The sequence below is a fragment of the Macaca fascicularis genome, chromosome 14 (assembly GCF_037993035.2).
Source record: "Macaca fascicularis isolate 582-1 chromosome 14, T2T-MFA8v1.1".
NCBI lineage: Eukaryota > Metazoa > Chordata > Mammalia > Primates > Cercopithecidae > Macaca > Macaca fascicularis.
In genome coordinates this window covers 98,975,565-98,987,915 of record NC_088388.1, presented here as the reverse complement: position 1 = coordinate 98,987,915, position 12,351 = coordinate 98,975,565, and the positions used below count along the sequence as shown (strand labels likewise).

At 35.1% G+C, this 12,351-nt stretch overlaps 1 protein-coding gene across 3 annotated transcripts in view; it reads right to left on the bottom strand.

Annotated features, from left to right (window-relative positions):
- CNTN5 (contactin 5) overlaps positions 1-12,351 on the bottom strand; it is a 1,343,675-nt gene that overhangs the window by 439,318 nt on the left and 892,006 nt on the right. The gene's annotated exons all lie outside the window — the stretch shown is intronic.

The following is a 12,351-nucleotide window of genomic DNA, read 5'->3' as shown; positions in this document are numbered from 1 at the left end:
AAAGGACGAAGGGTTTGAAATCACACAGACCTGGATCTCTGTGTTTTTATTTATTAGCCATGGGATTTTAGGCAACTTGCTCTCTGAGCTTCAATATTACCATTTGTAACATGGTGGCAACAATAATTTACTTATAAAACAGGGATAAAGATAAAATAGGATACATATAAAACGTAAAATACTGATTTTCTTTGCTTCTATTTATCCAAAGAGACGGCTGATTCTAGGCAAAACTTAAAAATAGAGCTCTCTTTGTCCAAATAATATAACTCAAGTCACCCTAATTACAAGAACCTTTTAGAAAAAAAGTCATAATCACATAATAATGACTAATTGATTACTTTTAAAATTAGTCTCACTCAATTGCACTTCCTAGAATCTATTTATTTCCATCTTGCCAATTTCTTTTGCATAAGGTTCGTTATAAAATGTAAGAATACAAGATTAACATATATCAAAGTAAAACTGTAATCTTGTAAAAGTTGTCGGTTTCATTAATAAAGACACATTTGGAAAACAGCTTCGGCCAATAAAGCAAAAAAAAAAAAAAAAAAAGAAAGAAAGTCTGTGTGATAGCAAAGTCTCACAGAATAAAGATCTTATGTAGTTTAACATATAGTGATTTGAAATAAAATAAGAGAAATCTTTAGAAATTTGCTGAGATCCTTAATTTTTTGAAAAATTACCTTTTGTGATTGTGGTATAAAAGTTAATTTTGAAGCGTAGAGTGTCATGGTATCTTACTGTTTTGTATGATAAAGGATGCCAAAAAATCTCTTGTTCTTTTTCTCTTGTGCTTGTTATAATTACATCATTTTAAATTATGAGATTTAAATTGTATAATCTAAAATCTCATTTTAAATAAAACTATCATCAAAAATATTTTGTTTTTACATCTGTGAAATTTTGGTTGCCATTTTACATAGCTTTGTTTTAAGGGAAAAATTTCTGGTATTCATTATTTTAAGATAAAGAGGTCTCCTGAAGATAGCAATAATACTTGATACCCTTTCACTTAACTGTCAGGATTCATTTTTCCTTTTTTTGATCCCTTCCCCTTCTTAAACTCTGAGATTCCCATTTCCAAGTGCCATTCATCTTCTAGTTGCCTTGTCAGCTTGATGTCAACTAATCTCTGCCAACTGTTAATTAATGTTAGCAGATAATGATTTAAGGCAACCCCTTTCTGAAAAGCATTTGCATTTTAAAGAGGGTTTTTGAAGACAGATCTTCAAGACAAAGTTAATTTAATGCTCACTGTCCTCCAACCATCGAGCTAATTAGCTTACATAAACTACCTCTTAATTCTGACAACAATGCTGTGAGGTAGCTTTTATTATTTCTTCTTCACAGGCAAGGTAAAGCTTAATTTAACAGACAGACCAGTGGGAAGTGTCAGAGCCAGGATGAGAACCCTTGGATGTCTAAGTCCAAATCCCAGGTAAAATATGATGGTATAGTATAGCTATTTAGAAGCAGAGAATATCTGGTATTGTTTCATCATAGTGTTCTTGGGGCTACCTCTTGTATTCTCTGGATTTGTTTACTTATACCTTATCTGCTTTCACAGTGGTTTTGAGAATGGTGAATCTGTTCACCTGTCTTAAACTAGGTTGAGGAAAAAGTATTTAGAATTAAAAAAAAAACAACCCCACACAACAAAAATTATCTTTTGTTTATTTCTATAATAGGAAATGCCCCAGCTGAAGTGTTACGGCTCATACACAAAAACTGAAGACCTCTTTGCTCTACTCTAACCAATACTTCTAAGGAGTCTCAAGGCCAACAGAAATGAGGGGTTGCTTAGATTTAGCATCTAGAAAGAGGCCAGTGTCTTCAGTCCTTCAGTGTCCACTGCATTTTGACTATTCTTTCCAAACTGGATATACTATGTGTTAGAGTGTTTGCAATGAAGGAGTATTAAAGGAACAACCAAATGCATTACGCACTATGTTTGCTGTGTGCTCAGGCATAAGCTTTGCTATATAGCTCATTACATTATAAATTCAGCTATATTCTATGATGGCTTAGAGCTTATATGTATAAATAAAATAAGTTTAGTCTGCAAATATTCACTTTATGCACTTACTCCAGTTGCCTTGGCACTTCCTATTTAACTGATTATTATGATTTTCTTTTCCTTCCCTCTGAGATCCAATGTACCTGCAGCACTAGTATTCGCCATGATGGATATGCATACCACCACAACTCCACCTATAACTGGAGGAGTGATGATAGAGAAACTGATTGTTTGGAGAGCATATTTAAGTGAGATATACCTGTCTGTGGTTTTGCACTTTTAGGGAGTCAGGTATACCAAGAACTGGATATTTATATCCAGTTTTCTGAGATACCTGTAGATATATAAGACTTCATGTGTTCACAACTCAACTAATCTTTTCCTATCCTAAACCAAATTCTTCATTTCTTAGGTATTGTATTTCATAGAGCCATAAATTTACACAAATTTCTTCTTCAAATTCTGTTTGAATTACCAGATTCATTAATCACCAAAAACAATTGCATTGAAAGTGTTCAAAAATAAGGTTAAATAGCCACATTAAAATTTTACATGTAATTTTGAAAACAGCAAATAAAATATTAAATTTTGAAGAGAATAGAAGGAAAACTACAATTAAAAAACATACAATAAAAATGAGTGAAAGTAAAAAGAGGGCAAATAAAGCATAGAAAACGTGTGGTAACCACTTCAAACTATACAACAAGGCTATAGTAACCAAAACAGTATAGTACTTGTACACACAGACAAATGGAACGGAATAGAGGCCCCTGAATTAAAGCTGCATAGCCACAACCAATTGATCTTCAAGAAATTGACAAAAATAAACAATAGGGAAAGGATACCCTATTCACTAAATGGTTCTGGGAAAACTGGCTAACCATAAGCAGAATAATTAAGTTGGACCCCTATCTCTCACAATACACAAAAATTAACTCAAGAATGATTACACACTTAAATGTAAGACCTCAAACTATAAAAAATCGTGGAAGAGAACCTAAGAAACACTCTCTAGACATTGACCTAGGCAAAAAATTTATGATTAAGTTCTCAAAAGCAAATGCAACAAAACCAAAAAGTAGGCAAAGGATATAGATAGATACTTCTCAAAAGAAAACATACAAGCAGCCAGCAAAGACGTAAAACTGTTCAACACCACTAATTATGAGAGAGATGCAAATGAAAATCACAATGAGATAACATGGTGATTATACCAGCCAGAATGACTAGTATTAAAAAGTAAAACAAAAATAATAGATGCTGGGTATGGTGGCTTATGCCCGTAACCCCAGCACTTTGGGAGGCAGAGGCAGGCAGACCATGAGGTCAGGAGATTGAGATCATCGTTTCCAACATGGTGAAACCCTGTCTCTACTAAAACACAAAAAATTAACTGGACATGGTGGCGTGCACCTGTAGTACCAGCTACTCGGAAGGCTGAGGCAGGGAAATCGCTTGAAGCCAGGAGGTGGAGGTTGCAGTGAGCTGAGATCATGCCACTGCACTCCAGCCTGGCAACAGAGCAAGACTCAATCAGATAGACAGACAGACAGACAGATAGATAGATACATACATACATACATACATACATATTGGTGAGGTTACAGAGAAAAGGGAATATTTACGCATTTTTCATGGCAATGCAAATTAGCTCAGTCCCTGTGGAAAGCAGTTTGGACATTTCCCAAAGAAGTAAAAATAGAATTACCATTCAACTTAGCAATCCCATTACTGTGTATACACCCCAAAGAAAATAAATAGTTTTCCCAAAAAGACATCTGTAGTAGTACGTTTATCACAGCACTATTCATAATAACAAAAACATGGATTCAACTCAGGTTCCCATTAACGGTGGGTTGAAGAAAATAAATGTGGCAAATACACACCATGGAATACTACACAGCTACACAAAAGAGCAAAATTATATCTCTTCTAGCAACATGGATGCAGCTGGAGGCCATTATCCTAAGCAAATTAATGCAGAAACAGAAAACCAAATACAGCATGCTTTCACCAAGTGACAGCCAAACGTTGGGTACATGCGGACACAAGATGGTAATAATAAACACTGGCGGTTCCAAAATGGGGGTGGGAAGGGTTGACAAACTACCTATCAGGTAGTATGTTTACTACTTGGATGACAGGATCATTGGGAGCCCAAATCCCAGCATCAAACACGTAACACACATATACATGTACCCTGTGAATCTAAAATTTAAAAAAAAAAATCAAAAACAGGGTAACAAGTACAAAATAAGATGGTAGAAATAAATGTAAATAGGCTAAACTCATTAGTTAAAAGATAGGTACTATATCTATGTTTATTGAATGAAGGTAAGTATTTGATAAAATTCACATTATTTTTAAGAAGTTCTTGATTCTATTGTTTAAAAGTTTTCATTTGTGTTATTGCTATAAAGGTTTTAGTATAGCTTTACACAAAATCCACATTATATAGTATTAAATATATCAAACGTTGAAGTACTGGTTCCGCCCCTTACTGTGTATGAGACCTTAAGTGTTTCACTTAATCTTTCTGATGTTTAGATTCCTCATCAATACTATAGGGATGACAATAATTTTTAAGTTTCAGATATTTTTTAAGGATTACATGATTATTATACCATAAAGTGGTATATTCATATATCTTTTACTATAGCATTATGCTTTATTTAAAAATTATAGGTTCCACTTCAATGTAAGCTTTTAAATGTTTTGGTACAAAATAAAATCAAATATGTAAGTAAAACAGTAATAAATGACTTATTTATGTAGAAAGTATAAATGATAGCTTCTAAATAGTAAAACAATTTTATATAGGTTTATAGGTTTTATGAGGCTATTTCTACATTTTCACAGAGCCTTTCTTTACAATATAACCCTCAACTTCAAAATTACTAAACTGAAAAAGACATTTTTTGGCAATCAAAACTCATTTGGGCTAACATATTAACATTTCAAATATATATATTTATTATCTTGTAGATGAATAACCACCTCAGTATCCAAACAAGGTATTTTCATGTACATATGTTGCTGACAGGGATTAATATTGATCTCTTGAGAAGATAACTCAGAAATTTAGCTCTCAAGTCAATCCAAGCTTTTGCTTTTATTTGACGAAAAATGGGCATTGTACCTCTGTTTGAGGTAACAAGATAATGGATCTGTGGGCTGTTTCTGAATAATGTTTAATCTTCTCTGATGTATAAATTGTTTTATCATTTCATACAGCTTCCACTGAATCATAGTAGCTGCTACACTTTGAAATAGCAATACAAGAATGTGATATTAAGTGACCTAAATATCTGTCATGAATACAGGATACAATGAGCTAATACCAGAAGGCTGACAGGAATTGTCTAAAACCTTGCAAAATTCAACTATTAGAATCAGCATTTCACTCAGTTATTTAACATGCATTTAATGAAAACTTAGTAAGGATCAGACACTGTGCTACATATTGGGAATACAAATTGGAAGGTGGTAAATTTTGTATACTGAAGGAACATATAACTTCTTGGAAAGATAAAAACAATAAAATTTGACTCTTGACACTTTACACTGTATTGTTCTGATAGATAAAATAAAAAACTCTAATTTTGATTTGAAAAAAGGAAGCAAGACAAGATTGGGAAACCAAATACAATCAAGCATCAGTTGAACAAGTATGCTATGATAATCTACAAGACTATTTGGATGAAACAGAAACTTGGGTCTAAGATTTCTAGCATGTATCAGGCTACTTACTAATTTCATAATATTAATCTCATTCCACCCAAAGGCAGTGTTGAAGTCACTGCTAATAAATGACAGATCAGAAACTTTACCCTGGATTATTCTTTTCTCACTTCCTTTGTAATTCGGTTTGGCATGTCCCCACCCAAATCTCATATTGAACTGTAGCTTTTATAATCCCCACGTGTTGTGGGACAGATCCAGTGACAGGTAACCGAATCAGGGGGGTGGATTTTTCCCATGATGGTGAGTTCTCATGATGGTGAGTAAGTCTCACAAGATCTGGTGGCTTCAGAAATAGCAGTTCCCTTGCACACGCTCTCTTGCCTGCCACCACGTAAGATGCACCTTTGCCCCTCCTTCAGTTTCTGCCATAATTGGGAGGCCCTCCAGCCAAGTGAAACTGGGAGTCCATTAAACCTCTTTTTCTTTATAAATTACCTGGTCTCAGGTATTTCTTCAGAGCAATATGAAAATGGACCAATATATTATGTTACTTCAGCAAGTATTTTTGACTATATTTTTCCCAAGATAGTTTCCAAGTTCTTCTTTTAAGCAAACAAGGCAAGGCACTAAAATTAATGCACCATTTCACAACATAATTATGAGAAAAAGGTAAATTTTAAGAAAGGTTTTCTTGTTACGTAGCTGATCTGTTTTTTCCTATTCTTATTTATGACTTTTCCATCAAAGTTTCTGATATTTATTAAAATCTTGGCTCATTTCATATATTTCTGAATATTATACATAGATAAATTCAATAAATATTTTTGAGCTGATACTCTGTCCTAGGCACTGGGGTAATAACAGTGAACAAAACCTACAAAATTTATGTCTTAGTAGAATTTGCATTGTAACCAAAGGAGACAAACTATGAACAACTAAGTAAGTAAATGTGTGAGTATATGGAATGCTATGAGTATTACGGAGAAAAATAAAGGCAGTATATGGAATGCTGTGAGTATTATGGAGAAAAATAAAGCAAAGCTGGATAAACGAATTGTGGAGTGGAAATCAAAGAGGAAGATCAGAAAAGGTTTTACTAAGGTGATATTTAAATGAAGACATGGATGTGAGGGAGTCAGCCATTCATATACCTGGGATATACATGATCCAGGCCTAGGGAATAGCTACTGCAAGGGCCTTAAGGCAGGAGCTTGTCTGGTTGTTTGAGACATCAAGGAGATGACGATAACTACAGTAAAGAGAGTAGGAGGGAAAGCAGTAGGTGAGGTCAGAGAGATCAAGTGGAGGCAAATGGTGAGGGTTCTCCAAGCGATGGTAATGACTTTGGCTTTGATATTAAGCTGAATGAGATGATGTATTAGTCCGCTCAAGTTGCCATAACAACATACCACAGATTGAGTGACTTAAACAACAGAAATTTATTTTCTCACAGTTATGGAGGCTGGAAGTCTGGGATTAGGTGACAGCATGTTTGGCTTCTGATGAGGATTTTCTTTCTGGTTTGCAGATGGACACCTTCTTTGTTTTCTCACATTCAGTAGAGAAAGAGAGCTCTCTGGTGTCTCTTCTAATAAAGTCATTAATCTTATCATACAGGCTCCACCCTCAAGGCCTCATATAAAACTAAAAAAAGCCCCATCTCCAAATATCACCTTCTATGGTCTGAATGTTTATGTCCCTTCAAAAGTAGTATGTTGAAATCCTAACCCCCAAAGTGCTGGTATTAAGAAGCGAGAGTTTTGGTAAGTGATTAAGTCATGAGAGTGAAGCCCTCATGAATGAGATTAGTACACTTATAAACGAGGCCCTAGAGAGCTCTCTGGCCCCTTCCACCATATGAGTACACAGCAAGAAGTTCTTGTCTATGGACCAGAAAGTGGGCCGACACCAATAAAATTACCAATGGTTTGTATGTGGGGTTTAGAGAAAGTGAGAAGTGAAGAATGGCCTGAGGCCTGATGTAAGGAATGAAATTTATATTAATAGAGGTGGAAAAGACTGTAGCTAGAGAAGGTTTGGGGAAGAAAGAACCAGGAGTTCAGATTTAGATATGGTTAAGAGTGAAGTGCCTATTAGCCAACTAAATTAAAATACTGACAGGAGTTGGATATATATACAAGCCTGAGTCTGGGATAGAGATGTATGTTAGGGAGATTTTAGCTACTTAGACATTTAAATCTTTATTATCAGGTGAAAACTAACAAAGTGTGAGTTTATTAAGGAAATAAGAAGTTATAGTACTGACACTTGGGGGACCATAAAATTAAGAGTTTGAGGAGATGAGACAAATCAGCAAAGGAGATTAAGAAGAAAGAGTGGAGGAATATCAAGAGTGAGGAATCTTTTAAGCTAAGTGAAAATAGTGTTTTGTGGAGAAAGAAGTGACCCACATGAGAACTGAAAATAATCCAAATGGATACACAAAATGGAATGTGTCCTTAAAATGAAATACTATTCAGCAATATAAAGCAATAAACTATTGATACATTCCATGATATAGATGAATCTCAGACAGATTCTGCCAAGTAAAAGAAACCAAACACCCACAGATGTGCATACATAGACTGCAGATTGTATGATTGCATTAAAATGAAATTTCTGGTTGGGCCCAGTGGCTCATGTCTATAATCCCAGCACTTTGGGATTACAGGTGAGAGGATCACTTAAGCCTAGGAGTTCGAGACCAGACTGAGTAACATGGCAAAAAGATGTCTTAAATAAAATAAATTTTCTAGAAAAGTCAAAACTATAGAGAAAGAAAGCATAGCAAAAATTGCCCAGGGACATGAGTAGGAGAGGGACTGAATGACTTTTTGAAATGATAGAAGTATCTTTTGAGTTCTGGTGATGAAGACACAATTATATAAATGTACTAAAACTCATTGAACTGTATACTTAAAATGGGTGAATTTTATGGGATTAAAAAATGCGTGTCAATGAATCTGTTAAAAAGAGAAAGAGAGTAGAGACAAAAAGAGGGGGAAGAGAGAGAAACACACTGACTGAGAGGAATGGAATTGGATACAGTATAAAAAGAAAGTTTTTGAAATATTACTGTAAAGGGAAAGCAAAAATCATGTAGTAGCTGAATGAAGGGGGCATTGGACAAGGGAATTTTACTTTGTTTTAGTTTTATATGGAGGCAAGAATAGCAGGTCTCCATGTTGATGGGACTACTCCAGAAGAGGAATCAATCTCTGATACAAATGCAGAAGAAGGGGTACTGCTGAAACAATTTCTTAAAGTAGGCAAAAAAAGATGAACTACAGCACACACAAGTTGAGGGATTAGTCTTAGAACTGCAGCAATGTATATGCTATACTATACTCTTAGAAGTAAAGCTTGGAGTGACCCAGCCATCCCATTACTGGGGATATACCCAAAGGATTATAAATCATGCTGCTATAAAGACACATGCACACGTATGTTCATTGCAGCACTATTCACAATAGCAAAGACTTGGAATCAACCCAAATGTCCATCAGTGACAGACTGGATTAAGAAAATGTGGCACATATACACCATGGAATACTATGCAGCCATAAAAAAGGATGAGTTTGTGTCCTTTGTAGTGGCATGGATGCAGCTGGAAACCATCATTCTTAGCAAACTATCACAAGAACAGAAAACCAAACACTGCATGTTCTCACTCATAGGTGGGAACTGAACAATGAAATCACTTGGACTCGGGAAGGAGGACATCACACACCGGCGCCTATTATGGGGAGGGGGGAGGAGGGAGGGATTGCATAGGATTTATACCTGATGTAAATGACGAGTCGATGGGTGCAGCACAGCAACATGGCACAAGTATACATATGTAACAAACCTGCACGTTATGCGCATGTACCCTAGAACTTAAAGTATAATAAAAAAAAAAAAAAAAGAGCATATAAAGAAAGGATTTCTCAGCAAGGCAAAATTTACTTTTGCAGAAGAATGTTGCTCACAAGTCTGGTCACGAGAGCACACCGAACAAAGGAGGGAAGGGGTTTTTATCCTTAACGCAGCTTGTCCCTGCTACTGTGTCCTGCCTCCACTGGCTGGAGTTGGACCGCACAATCTAAACTGAACCTGATTGACTAACTTGAAAGATGCAGGAATGTGGTTACACTTGCAGGAAGGGCAGTTTCAGTGGGAAAAGCAGTTGCGATGGGAGGGGTAATTTACAGAGTGGGTAGCAAATGTGGGCTCTGTAGATAAGGACGGGTGGGGAAGTTGTTTACTGAAATTAAAATAGGGAGGAACAAAAGATAAGGAAGTTAGTTTGGCCTTGGAAGTAGGCAATGAAGAACGCGGACTCTGAATAAGCCAAACCTTTGAAAAGGAAATTCTTTTGTATCTGACCTATACTATACTATACCACACTATGCTATACTGTACCATATACTAAAAAATGGGAAGTCAGAGTGTATGGCTACAAATGCTAATTGCTGTGTGACTTGGTTATGAGGGCTTGTGGAGGTTATCTTCTAATTGCTTTCTCTTTCACAACGTAATAGGATGCATGTTTATCGCCTGAGAGTGAGCTGGGGAAGACACATACAACATTTGACTATAGTAAAAATAATAGGTTTTTAAAAAAATTCTCGGTAATATTAAGATGCATGTGAAGTTCATCATTTTTCTTTTAAATTGACAGCAGTCTGCATAACTGGTTTTTTGTTTGTTTTCTGTGTGTGCTTTGGTTTTGGGGATTATTTAACAGTAATATTAACCTGAATAGACTCATATATGCAGTAGGCTAAGAGTTGGATCTATATCGTGATTAGCGTTTTGCAAATTAGAATGTCATTGTGAGAAAGCAAAAGAGAGATGACAAAATTGAAGCTGTATAAAAGAATATGACAACAACTGAATGAGAAAAGTGAGAATCAAAGGAGGTGGAGTAGAATGAAAATGGGGTAGGATCAATGATTTGCACATTTCCATGACATTAAAGGACTTCTGGAATCAGGGTACAAAAGGAGTGAGTAGAAGATAGTGCATGCTGTTCAGAAAAAAAGGAAGCTTGTAAATGTGGCAATTGAGAGATTGCAACTGTTGGTAATAACATATCAAGTTGGCCTTGGTCAAGAGGATGAGTTCGGTTGTAAAACACGACGATTGAACAGTCATTTACATATATTGATCTCAATCAGAGACCACATTATTATTTATTTAATCAGTCATTAGTGCCTATTCTTATCTTACGCTTATCTTACTATATTGTACTATATTCTCCCACCATAAATCTGTATATGGTCTTCTCTGCAAATTGGATAATTTATTTAAGTGTATTCCTGCAGTTTTGATTTCTATATTATTCTTTTCCATTTCACTTTATTTAAAAATACACATTCCAACAGCCTTAAAATGAGATCATATCTCAGAATACCTTGCTTATTTTCTCACAGGGGTCACTTTATGTTGTTAACTCCTGTCAGTCTAGTGATGGATTCATTCATCCTCTATAAAGCCTGTTATATTCTCTTTCTCCTTCCTCTTCTTTTTCCCTTTTTTGTAATCTCTAACAATTATTCAACTAATACCCCCTTTGGATGAAATCTGTTTAATAACCAATATGAGACATGATCTATATCAATGCCATACAATTTCCCTAAATGTAATATAAATTTTTGTGTTATCCATTAAAAAAATTAAAACAGATGTTTTGAAAGAACCTAAATCTGGATTTAGATACAGGTAAGACTAGATATGTTTACTGTGAAGTCCCCAGACTTTTTACAGAAAGACTGGAGTAACTGGATTGATGTACAGGAATTGGAGGGGTATAACTCAACAATTATTCCTACTTGTAATTATTATCTGAGTTTCAAATAAAAATGTTTTCAAAAATATGTTCCTGTTGATATGCAGCATACTTTCCTTTCAATTAAAAATATAGAAGGGGGATCAGATAAAGATAAAGAAGCCTTAAGAAAATCAATGTAGGCCATTTTATTATTTAAAAAATATGTACAGTAGAGCCAAATTGGGCTCCATTACTACACTGGTAATATAACCTAGACACAAATATGGCCATCACTCTAATTAAAGAAGAAAAAATTACTGAGATACCAAGACCTTCAATTCTGTTACCAGTTGTTAACTAAGGCCTTCATTCCTTGGTTCTTCCTTGTGCTCTTTCTCTTTCTCTTTAACTGATGCTGGTCACTCTTAACTTATACTATGGTAAAGCTATACTAAGTTCCAAAGGTGTTCTCATCTCAAATTATAAAACTCAAACAAAATGGATATAATTAGGTGTGAGCTGGCAGAAGTACGTATAATTAATCTGAGTACAGTTTAGTTTTCTGCTTCCTCAAGCCACAAAAATTACCCATGACTTTTATAAACAAGACCTCAAAGAGCCAAAAATTACTAACTAAATTGTAGTTTTGTTTGAAACTCAAAAAAAAAAAAAGCATTGCTTAGAAGTTCTAATTCCAGTGTAGCAAAGAGCACCATAAACAACTAAGTGTCCAGTTTTTCTTTTGAAACAAGATGCATGTTGGTATTCAGGTAACCCAACTCTGATACTCCAAACTATTTTGAAAAGTTTCATTCTCTCAGTTTATCACCTCCCTTGTGCTCCAGGCAATATATTCTTCACTGATGGCAGACAGAGGCATAACAATGACAGT